Source organism: Myotis nattereri (genome assembly GCF_964212035.1).
Source record: "Myotis nattereri genome assembly, chromosome: 2".
Classification (NCBI taxonomy): Eukaryota; Metazoa; Chordata; class Mammalia; order Chiroptera; family Vespertilionidae; genus Myotis; species Myotis nattereri.
In genome coordinates, this window is record NC_138076.1 from 149,619,817 (window position 1) to 149,631,973 (window position 12,157).

The 12,157-nt window shown below is 42.2% G+C and overlaps 1 protein-coding gene across 2 annotated transcripts in view; it reads right to left on the reverse strand.

Moving 5' to 3' along the window:
• The window catches only part of LOC308514246 (lysozyme C), a 44,843-nt gene that overhangs the window by 12,605 nt on the left and 20,081 nt on the right, over positions 1-12,157 (reverse strand). The window lies entirely within an intron of this gene.

The window sequence follows — 12,157 nt, forward strand, 5'->3', positions numbered from 1 at the left end:
ACTAAGATTTGTTTTTGGTAGCAAAACGTTTCAAGTATGAGGATGCATTTTGTAAAATAATATTTTTGTTGATTTCAGAGATGGAGAGAGAGAGAGAAATATTGATGAGAGAGAAACATTGATTGGCTGCCTGCTGTACGCCCCACACTGGGGATCAAACCTGCAACACAAGCATGTGCCCTGACCAGAATCCAACCATGATCTCCTGGTTCATAGGTCAACGCTCAACCACTGAGCCATGCTGGCTGGGCTGAGGATACATTTTTGTTGAGCATATACGCATATGCTATGCATAACCCATAGATATAGACAATAGGGTGTTGAAGGATTGGGGTGAGAGGGGGGTGGGCAAGGGCAATGTGGAAAAAGGGGGCATATGTAATACTTTCAACAATAATGATTTATTAAAAATAAATAAAAATACCAAAAAAAAGAAGACTCATTATGTCCTAATTTAGAGGTTATTTAAAGGCTATTTTAGACTAGAAAAAAGGAGGATAAAGGATAAGACCTAAATAGGTATAGAAAGTGAGGAAAAGAGAGAAAAAGAAAGGAAGGGAGAGAAAAAGGGAGGAATTCTTATCTTGTGTGGTCAAGCTGGTGAAAACTGATTTATTAAAAGGTTTTGTTTGTTTTTATAATCAAATTGCATCTTTACTGAACTATGGTGAATGCATGGAACATAATACAAACATGTTTGGTACTGGAGTTTATATTTCAAATTCAGAGTTGAAAAAATACAAATTGAAAAATAGATCTAATTATTAAAATTTTCGCTTTTGTAATTCTTTTGCTCCTTTGAGTTGAAGCCAGAAGGCTGACATCACCCCTTCCGCCCGAGAAGGAAGCATCAGGCCCGGGGGGCACGGTGGGATGGGCCGAGACCCTCGCAGGCTCCTGGACCAGCACCCTATTGCACTGTGGTTCCGTAACTACTCTGTGTGGCCTGCATTCACACGCCCAGCATCGCCCAGCAAAGGCAACCTGACAGTATTAGTCCATTCTCACAGAGTCTGGATGCAGAAAGCCTTCGGGGGAATTCAGTCTTTAACCCCACAATTTGGGTAAATACCGTTCGGGTCATGTCTTTCATTTCTGGAAACCAACTGCAGCAAAGGAAATGGAGGCAGAATATTCCTTGCTCATGGCTTCCCGTCTTTGCCAGGACTGGGCAGACATGGTCATACATTCAAGTCGCTGTTTGTGAATGTTCTTGCGCAGAAAAAGTGTTCAGAAGGGTCATAACCTTGACCCAAAGTCTCTGACCAACTTTCACAGGGAAACCAAGCTGTGGCTTTTGCCTCATCGGAAATGAACCAAGTAGATTGGTTGCAACAGTTCTGCCTTCTCCCACACGTCACATGACGACCAGGTCATAGGGCTTCTGTGGAATACACTGGCTCAAGTTCACCATCAACCTGCCTGTGACGAACGTACAGAAGCGCATCCGGGTGACCGCAGTGTGCTCCACTGACTTTCTTTGCACAGTTCAGTTCCAGGTGACTGATACAATCACCTGACTGTCCTCACCAAACGTTGCCACCTTGGACTGTGGAGTCCCGACAAGTTCCCCTGTGACATAGGTGATTACATTACCACAACTGTCTGTGGCTGTGCTTAGGAGTTCGGACCTGTCTACGTAAATCTTTTCATTTCTGCAAATACACAAAAATAAGCCTTTTCCCAGTGTTGGGCCTGCCCTGGCACCATGTCACAGACTTCTTCGGTCACATGAAAATTCTCAACTTCACAAATAAATAAAGCTAACTGGGTGGAAGTAGTTCATGCGCAGAAATAGAAAAAGCCACAATAGATTTGACTCTTTCGAGCAACTGGACTTGTCAATCTTCTGATTGCCCTTCAACGCACCGTACAATGCAAATCAACGCCTGTTCGACTTAAATAATGGCCCAAACAGATGTGTTTTCTGTCATCTGCTCCTTTATAAACTCGCCGTGTGTGAGAGGTTTTAATGCCCAGGTAATTCTCTTCACATCACTGTGAGACTGCATGTGGCAGCCACGTCATTTCTATGGCTGGCTTTCCAAACCCTACTGACACTTGAGGCCCTTTTTCAGTTCACTGAGCATCACATCTCGTGTCTGGTCTGTATACTGGTCAAAGTTCTTACTGTGCTTTGATTCATAATGGCGTTTCAGGCTGTGCTCTTTCAACACAGACATGATTTTTTTGCATATTAAACACGTAGGCATGTTCTTCACTTCCACAAAGAAACAGTCTCGCTCCCATTTTTTTCGAAACACGGAGCCCTCTCGTTCTCTCTTTGGTTGTGACACTGGCAGTGGAGCCCGCGAAGAAGCTGTGCAGGCCAGGACTGGGCAGGTGGCGGGTGCAGGAGGGGGAGTCCCAGCTGGGGCTGCCCTAGGCCCTGGTGCGTGGGGGCAGCAGCGCAGGGGCCTGGGCTTGGCTGAAAGGGGGACCCACTCCTGGAGCCGCTTGCTGGAGAGTGTTGATGGGCGAGAAGCACGGGCCCAGCCCAGCCTTCTGGTTCTTGGCAGCCTCCACTACATTCTGAGTATCCACCTGAGCTGTGCTCAAGTTCCCAGGAACCTGGTACTGCTGGGGGAGGGAGGGCAGAGGCTGCTGGGGGGCTGCCGAGAGAGCAACACTCGAGGATGGAGCTGGAGGCAGGAAGACAGGCTGCTTTGGCTGGAGGGGGCCGGGCGAGCCACCCACAACTGGCAGCACCAGTCCCCGCACCAGCACCATGTGCCGTGGGTCCTGGCTCATGTCTGCTGGCGGCTGCAGTGACTCCAGCATGGTGGGGGGGGGGGGGGGCTGCCTTTCGAATAGAAGCCGCAGGGCAAGCAGCTTCCGAGGGTACACGATGGAGAAGTGGATCCCTCGATCTGCTCTCGCATCTTCTTGAAGTCATCGAACAGCTGCAGGGCCGTGCTGAGGCCTTCCGCAATGAGGCTGCAGCTCTTGCCACCCCCGCCCATGAATTTAATGCCATCGAGCCAGGTGACAAACTCATAGGCGCTGCTGGTGGGGGCGTGACACTGTACGTAGCACACGGGAGCGCAGTCCACCGTGTTAAACACCACGAGGCTGTACTGGGTCCCCCCATGGTCTCCCCGAAGTCCGTCTCGGCGGCAGTACCATTAACATACTCGATGGCGGGGAGCAGGTAGTGCGTGCGGAGCCCCTCGAAGTAGGGCCCCAGGTTGGCAGTGCCCTCAATCACAACCACCACGTCAGCTACCAGGCCCCCAGCGCGAGCCGGGCTCTAGGACCCGGGAACCATTCCCCGCGAGCTAGTCGCCACCCGGGCAGAAGCCTCCTCCAGCAGAGCAGACATGCACTTGCCCTGCACCCGCGCTGAAAGGCTGTGCCTAAAAGGTTTTTTAAATAAGCTTTAATATGATAGTGTGCCTGTGCAAAACTAGAATTTAATTTTCTCTCTCTGTTACAATAAAAGATTTCTCTGGACAACAGTGTGGTAATTGGGGTGGGGAGGGCTGTGCTGGAGGTGGAAGAGGGCATAGAGGGGATAAATGCTGCTGGAAAATTAAAATAAATAAAATGAAAAATTTAAAGATTCCTCTTTACCTGTTAACTAACTTGCCTGGGAAACAAGGATTCTGTGCCTCATCAGAATAATCACCTGAGTACTTCGTGTCCTTCCTTTATCAGGTCTTTGATTACTTAGGGAAAACCGAGTCTTTTCAATGTTCAAAGAGACTAGGTTTCTTCCTGGTGTGTTACTTCCTGTATTTGCCTTAGAAACTACACTTGTTCTTTTTTTCTTTTTTTAAGTTTTATTTATTTATTTTTTTATTGCTTAAAGTATTACAAAGGGTATTACATATGTGTCCCCCCACCCCCGCCCTTGACTATCCTCTGGCCTCCCCCACCCCCCAGCGTCCCATGTCCATTTGGTTATGCATATATGCATACATACAAGTCCTTTGGTTGATCTCTTATACCCCTCCCTCCTGCCCCCCAACTTTCCCCAGCCTTCCCGCTGCATTTTGACAATATCTTCGAGGCAGCTCTGCCTCTGTATCTATTACTGTTCAAAAGTTTATAATGGTCTCTATTATCTATGACTGAGTGAGATCATGTGGTATTTTTCCTTCATTGACTGGCTTATTTCACTTAGCATAATGCTCTCCAGTTCCATCCATGCCGTTGCAAATGGTACGAGTTCCTTCTTTTTTACAGCAGCGTAGTATTCCATTGTGTAGATGTACCACAGTTTTCTAATCCATTCATCTACTGATGGGCACTTAGGCTGTTTCCAGATCTTAGCTATGGTGAATTGTGCTGCTATAAACATAGGGGTGCATATATCATTTCTGATTGGTGTTTCTGGTTTCTTGGGATATATTCCTAGAAGTGGGATCACAGGGTCAAATGGGAGTTCCATTTTTAGTTTTTTGAGGAAACTCCATACTGTCTTCCATAGTGGCTGCGCCAGTCTGCATTCCCACCAGCAGTGCACAAGTGTTCCTTTTTCTCCACATCCTCTCCAGCACTTGTCATTTGTGGATTTGTTGATGATAGCCATTCTGACAGGTGTGAGATGGTACCTCATTGTTGTTTTGATTTGCATCTCTTGGATGATTAGTGACTTTGAGCATGTTTTCATATGTCTCTTGGCTTTCTGAATGTCCTCTTTTGAAAGGTGTCTATTTAGGTCCTTTGCCCATTTTTTGATTGGATTGTTTATCTTCCTTTTGTTAAGTTGTACGAGTTCCCTATAAATTTTTGAGATTAGGCCCTTATCAGATATGACATTGGCAAATATGTTTTCCCACATAGTGGGTTTTCTTGTTGTTTTGTTGATGGTTTCTTTTGCTTTGCAGTAGCTTTTTATTTTGAAGTAGTCCCATTTGTTTATTTTCTCTTTAGTTTCCAATGCCCTAGGAGCTGTATCAGTGAAGAAATTGCTTTGGCATATGTCTGAGATTTTGTTACCTTTGGCTTCTTCTAGAATTTTTATGGTTTCCTGTCATACATTTAAGTCCTTTATCCATTTTGAGTTTATTTTTGTGTATGGTGTAAGTTGGTGGTCTAGTTTCATTTTCTTGCATATATCTGTCCAATTTTCCCAACACCATTTATTGAAGAGACTATCTTGGCTCCATTGTATGTTCTTGCCTCCTTTGTCAAATATTAATTGAGCATATTGGTTCGGGCCGATTTCTGGGCTCTCTATTCTATTCCATTGATCTATATGTCTGTTCTTATGCCAGTACCAGGCAGTTTTGAGAACAATGGCTTTATAATACATCTTGATATCTGGTATTGAGATCCCACCTACTTTGTTCTTTCTCAGGATTGCTGCAGCTATCCGGAGTCTTTTTTTATTCCAGATGAATTTTTGGAGAATTCGTTCTAGATCTGTGAAATATGCCGTTGGTGTTTTAATGGGAAGTGCAATGAATTTATAGATTGCTTTGGGTAGTAAGGACATTTTAATGATGTTGATTCTACCAATCCATGAACACGGTATGTTCTTCCATCTGTTTATGTCTTCCTCTATCTCTTTTTTCAACCTCCTGTAGTTTTTTGAGTAGAGGTCTTTTACCTCTTTAGTTAAGTTTATTCCTAGGTAGCTTAATTTTTTTGGTGCAATGGTAAATGGGATTGTTTTTGTAATCTCTCTTTCTGAAAGTTCACTATTGGTGTATAGAAATGCCTCAGATTTCTTGAGGTTAATTTTGTATCCTGCTACATTGCCAAATTCATGTATTAAGTCTAGTAGTTTTTTGATGGAGTCTCTAGGATTTTGTATGTATAATATCATGTCGTCTGCAAATAAGGACAGTTTTACTTCCTCTTTTCCAATTTGGATGCCTTTTATTTCTTCTTCTTGTCTAATTGCAATGGCTAATACTTCCAGTACTATGTTGAACAGGAGTGGTGAGAGCAGGCATCCCTGTCTTGTTCCTGTTCTTAGGGGAAATGGTGTTAGTTTTTGTCCATTGAGTATGATGTTGGCTGTGGGCCTGTCATAAATGGCTTTTATTATGTTGAGGTATGATCCTTCTACTCCCACCTTGTTGTGAGTTTTTATTAAAAATGGGTGTTGGATTTTGTCAAATGCTTTTTCTGCATCAATTGATATGACCATGTGGTTTTTTTCTTTCAATTTGTTTATGTGATGTATCACGTTTATTGATTTGTGGATATTGTACCATCCTTGCATCCCCTGGATAAATCCTACTTAGTCATTGTGTATGATCTTTCTGATGTACTGCCTGATCCAATTTGTTAAGATTTTGTTGAGGATTTTGGCATCTATGTTCATGAGGGATATTGGCCTGTAATTCTCTTTCATTGTGTTGTCTTTACTTGGTTTTGGTATTAGGGTGATGCTGGCTTCATAGAATGAGCTTGGAAGTGTTCCTTCCTCTTGAATTTTTTGTAGTAGTCTGAGGAGGATAGGTTTTAGTTCTTCCTTGAATGTTTGGTAAAATTCCCCTGTGAAGCCGTCTGGTCCTGGGCTTTTGTTTGCTGGAAGCTTTTTGATGACTGCTTCAATTTCTTACATAGTTATTGGCCTATTGAGATTCTTAGATTCTTCCTGATTGAGTTTTGGAATGTTGTATTTTTCTAGGAATTTGTCCGTTTCCTCCAGGTTGTCTAGTTCGTTGGAGTAGAGTTTACCACAGTATTTTTTTAACAATCATTTGTATTTCTGTGGGGTCTGTTGTTATTTCGCCCCTATCGTTTCTGAGTTTGTTTATTTGGGTCCTCTCTCCTTGCTTCTTGGTGAGCCTAGCTAGAGGTTTGTCAATCTTGTTTATCCTTTCGAAGAACCAGCTCTTGGTTTCATTGATTTTCTGTATTATTTTTTTGGTCTCTATGTCATTTATTTCTGCTCTAATCTTTATTATCTCCTTCCTTCTGCTCACCCTGGGGTTTTTTTGCTGCTCTCTTTCTAATTCTTTGAGTTGTAGAGTTAGATGATTTACTACCATTTTTTCTTGTTTTTTGAGATAGGCCTGTAGAGCTATAAACTTCCCTCTGAGGACTGCTTTCATTGCATCCCATAGGTTTTGGATTGTTGTGTTTTCATTGTCATTAGTTTCCAGGATGTTTTTAATTCTTCTTTGATCTCGTTGGTAACCCAATCAATATTTAATAACATGCTATTCAGCTTCCAAGTGTTTGAGTATTTTGGGTTGTTCTTATTGTACTTTATTTCTAATATTATGCCATCGTGGTCTGAGAAGATGCTTGGTATGATTTCAATCTTCTTGAATTTGGGGAGACTTTGTTTGTGACCCAATATGTGGTCTATTTTTGAATCTGTCCTATGAGCACTTGAGTAGAATGTATATTCCGTGGCTGTAGGGTGAAGTGTTCTGAAGATGTCAATTAAGTCCATCTGATCTAGTGAGTCATTTAGGATTGCAGTTTCTTTACTGATTTTTTGTCTAGAGGATTTATCCAGTGATGTCAGTGGTGTATTAAAGTCCCCTACTATGATTGTATTGTTGTCGATCTCTCCTTTGATATCTTCCAGGAGTTTTTTTTATGTATTTTGGTGCTCCTGCATTGGGTGCATATATGTTTATCAGGGTTATATCTTCTTGTTGTATTGATCCCTTTAGTATTATGAAGTGGCCTTTCTTATCTCTTGTTATGGCCTTCACTTTGAGGTCTATTTTGTCCGATATAAGTATTGCTACCCCAGCTCTCTTTTCCTTTCCATTTGCCTGAAAGATATTTTTCCATCCCTTCACTTTCAGTCTGTGTGAGTCCCTTCTAATGAGGTGGGTCTCTTGTAGACAGCAAATTTATGGGTCATGATTTTTTATCCATTCAGCCACTCGATGTCTTTTGGTTGGAGCATTTAGCCCGTTTACATTTAAAGTTATTATTGAAAGGTACTTGTTTGTAGCCATTTCTTTTTTTGTGTGGCTGTTTTCTTTCTGAGCTTTTTATTTCTTCTTTTTACACCAGTCCCTTTAGCATTTCTTGCATTGCTGGCTTGGTGGTGATAAACTCCTTTAGCCTTTTTTTTGTCTGTGAAGCTTCTTATTTCCCCTTCAATTTTGAATGATAGTCTTGCTGGATAGAGTATTCTTGGATTCAGTCCTTTGCTTTGCATTACTTTGTAAATTTCTGTCCATTCTTTTCTGGCCTGATGAGTTTCTGTTGAGAAATCATTTGATAATCTAATGGGAGATCCCTTGTATGTAACTTTCCGTCTCTCTCTTGCAGCCTGTAAGATTCTCTCTTTGTCCTGAACATTTGCCATGGTAATTATGATGTGTCTTGGTGTGGGTCTTTTCGGGTTCACCTTCTTTGGGACTCTCTGGGCTTATGTGACTTTTTTCTTCCCCACCCCAGGGAAGTCTTCTGATATTATTTCTTCGAATAGGTTTTCTAATCCTTGTTCCTCTTTCTGTTGTTCTGGCACCCCTATTATTCGTATGTTGCTTCATTTCATGTTGTCCCAAAGCTCCCTTAGCTCATCCTATCTTTTAATTTTTTTTCTCCAATTGAAGTACAGTTTGGGTGTGTTTTGCTTCCTTGTCTTCTAATTCACCAATTCGTCCTCCGCTTCTCCTAGTCTACTGTTGATACTTTCAATGGTGTTTTTTATTGCAGCTATATCACTCTTCATTTCTTCTTGCGTCTTACTTAAGTTGTTGATTTTTTCATCTGTTTCTTCTTGCTTCTTGCATAAGTTGTCGATTTTTTCGTCCATCCGGTTTATGCACTCTAGGACCCTTATTCTGAATTCTTTTTCTGTCATGTTGCATGCCTCTGTATCACTTAGCTGCTTTTCTGGCGCGTCCTCCTTTTCTTTCCTTTGAGGATTTCTTTGTCTCCCCATGTTTGATCTCACTGACATATATAGATATTGAATCATTCAGTGGCTGCTCCCTAGGTGGCAGTGGCACCTCGGGCTTTGGTTGCTCCTTGGGCGGTTGTGGTAGCAGCTGCTCCTCTGTTGGGAGCAGGTCCTCTGATGGGTGCTCTTCACAGCTGTTGTGGATCTTCTGGCTGGTGGAGGGAGGCTTCACACACAGCAGCAGTTCCTCAGACAGAGCGTGTGGTAATCAGGAGGCCGCTGTTGCTTGGATCTTTCCGTTGGGAGAAGCAGGGCTCCTCTGAGTTCACGTAGTCGTGCTGCTTGAGAGCCGTTGTTGCCGGGTTAGTAGCTGGTATCTGAATACCAGTAACAGCCACTCAAAATGGCACTGGAAACTACACTTGTTCTTAGCCAGAAGGCAATAGTGTGTGTGAAATCTTTAATAGTCATTTTGGTTAAATAAGTGACTTAAGTATTGTTTCATACTAACCTATGACGCTGTGTCCATACTACCCAAAGCAATCTATAAATTCAACACACTTCCCATTAAAATACCAATGGCATATTTCACAGACCTAGAACGAACTCTACTAAGATTCATCTGGAATAAAAAAAGACCCCGAATAGCTGCAGCGATCCTGAGAAAGTACAAAGTAGGTGGGATCTCAATACCAGATATCAAGCTGTACTACAAAGCCACTGTTCTCAAAACTGCCTGGTACTGGCACAAGAACAGACATATAGATCAATGGAATAGAATAGAGAGCCCAGAAATCAGCCTGAACCAATATGCTCAATTAATATTTGACAAAGGAGGCAAGAACATACTATGGAGTCAAGATAGTCTCTTCAATAAATGGTGTTGGGAAAATTGGACAGATACATGCAAGAAAATGAAACTAGACCACCAACTTACACCATACACAAAAATAAACTCAAAATGGATAAAGGACTTAAATGTATGACAGGAAACCATAAAAATACTAGAAGAATGCAAAGGCAAGAAAATCTCAGACCTATGCCTAAGCAATTTCTTCACTGATACAGCTCCTAGGGCACGTGAAACTAAAGAGAAAATGAACAAATGGGCCTACATCAAAATAAAAAGCTACTGCAAAGCAAAAGAAACCATCAACAAAACAACAAGAAAGCCCACTGCATCAGAGAACATATTTGCCAATGTGATCACCGATAAGGGTTTAATCTCCAACATTTATAGGGAACTCATACAACTTAACAAAAGGAAGATAAACAATCCAATCAAAAAATGGGCAAAGGACCTAAATAGACACCTTTCAAAAGAGGACATTCAGAAAGCCAAGAGACATATGAAAACATGCTCAAAGTCACTAATCATCCAAGAGATGCAAATCAAAACAACAATGAGGTACCATCTCACACCTGTCAGAATGGCTATCATCAACAAATCCACAAATGACAAGTGCTGGAGAGGATGTGGAGAAAAAGGAACACTTGTGCACTGCTGGTGGGAATGCAGACTGGCGCAGCCACTATGGGAGACAGTATGGAGTTTCCTCAAAAAAACTAAAAATGGAACTCCCATTTGACCCTGTGATCCCACTTCTAGGAATATATCCCAAGAAACCAGAAACACCAATCAGAAATGATATATGCACCCCTATGTTTATAGCAGCACAATTCACCATAGCTAAGATCTGGAAACAGCCTAAGTGCCCATCAGTAGATGAATGGATTAGAAAACTGTGGTACATCTACACAATGGAATACTACGCTGCTGTAAAAAAGAAGGAACTCTTACCATTTGCAACGTCATGGATGGAACTGGAGAGCATTATGCTAAGTGAAATAAGCCAGTCAATGAAGGAAAAATACCACATGATCTCACTCATTCATGGATAATAGAGACCATTATAAACTTTTGAACAATAATAGATACAGAGGCAGAGCTGCCTCAAACAGATTGTCAAACTGCAGCAGGAAGGCCGGGGAGGGTTGGGGGGCAGGAGGTAGGGGGGGTAAGAGATCAACTAAAGGACTTGTATGCATGCATATAAGCATAACCAATGGACATAAGACACTGGGGGATAGGGGAGGCTAGGGGACTGTCTAGGGCGGGGCGATAAAATGGACACATATGTAATACCCTTTGTAATACTTTAAGCAATAAAAAAAAAAATGGTTAAAGGACCTAAATAGACACCTTTCAAAAGAGGACATTCAGAAAGCCAAGAGACATATGAAAACATGCTCAAAGTCACTAATCATCCGAGAGATGCAAATCAAAACAACAATGAGGTACCATCTCACACCTGTCAGAATGGCTATCATCAACAAATTAACAAACGACAAGTACTGGAGAGGATGTGGAGAAAAAGGAACACTCGTGCAATGCTGGTGGGAATGCGGACTGGTGCAGCCACTGTCGAAGACCGTATGGAGTTTCCTCAAAAAACTAAAAATGGAACTCCCATTTGACCCTGTGATCCCACTTCTAGGAATATATCCCAAGAAACCAGAAACACCAATCAGAAAGGATATATGCACCCCTATGTTCATAGCAGCACAATTCACCATAGCTAAGATCTGGAAACAGCCTAAGTGCCCATCAGTAGATGAATGGATTAGAAAACTGTGGTACATCTACAGGATGGAATACTACGCTGCTGTAAAAAAGAAGGAACTCTTACCATTTGCAACAGCATGGATGGAACTGGAGAGCACTATGCTAAGTGAAATAAGCCAATCAATGAAGGAAAAATACCACATGATCTCACTCACTTATGGATAATAAAGACCATTATAAACTTTTGAACAGTAATAGATACAGAGGCAGAGCTGCCTCTAACAAACTGTCAAACTACAGCAGGAAGGCCGGGGAGGGTTGGGGGACAGGGTGTGGGAGCGTATAAGAGATCAACCGAAGGACTTGTACGCATGCATATAAGCATAACCAATGGACATAAGACACTGTGGGGTAGTGGAGGCCAGGGGATTGTCAAGGGCGGGGAAAAAAAGGAGACATATGTAATACTCTTTGTAACACTTCATAATAAAATAATTTTAAAAAATAAAATAAAATAAGGAAAAGAGAGCTAGAGAAAGGAAGGGAGAGAAAAAGGGAGGAAATCTTTTTTTTAATGTAAATTGTTTTTTTTTAAATCTATTTTTTATATATATTTTATTGATTTATTTACCGAGAGGAAGGGAGAGGTATAGAGAGTTAGAAACATCGATGAGAGAGAAACACCGATCAGCTGCCTCCTGCACGCCCCCCACTGGGGATGCGCCCACAACCAAGGTACATGCCCTTGACCGGAATCAAACCCTGGACCCTTCAGTCCGCAGGCCGACGCTCTATCCACTGAGCCAAGCCGG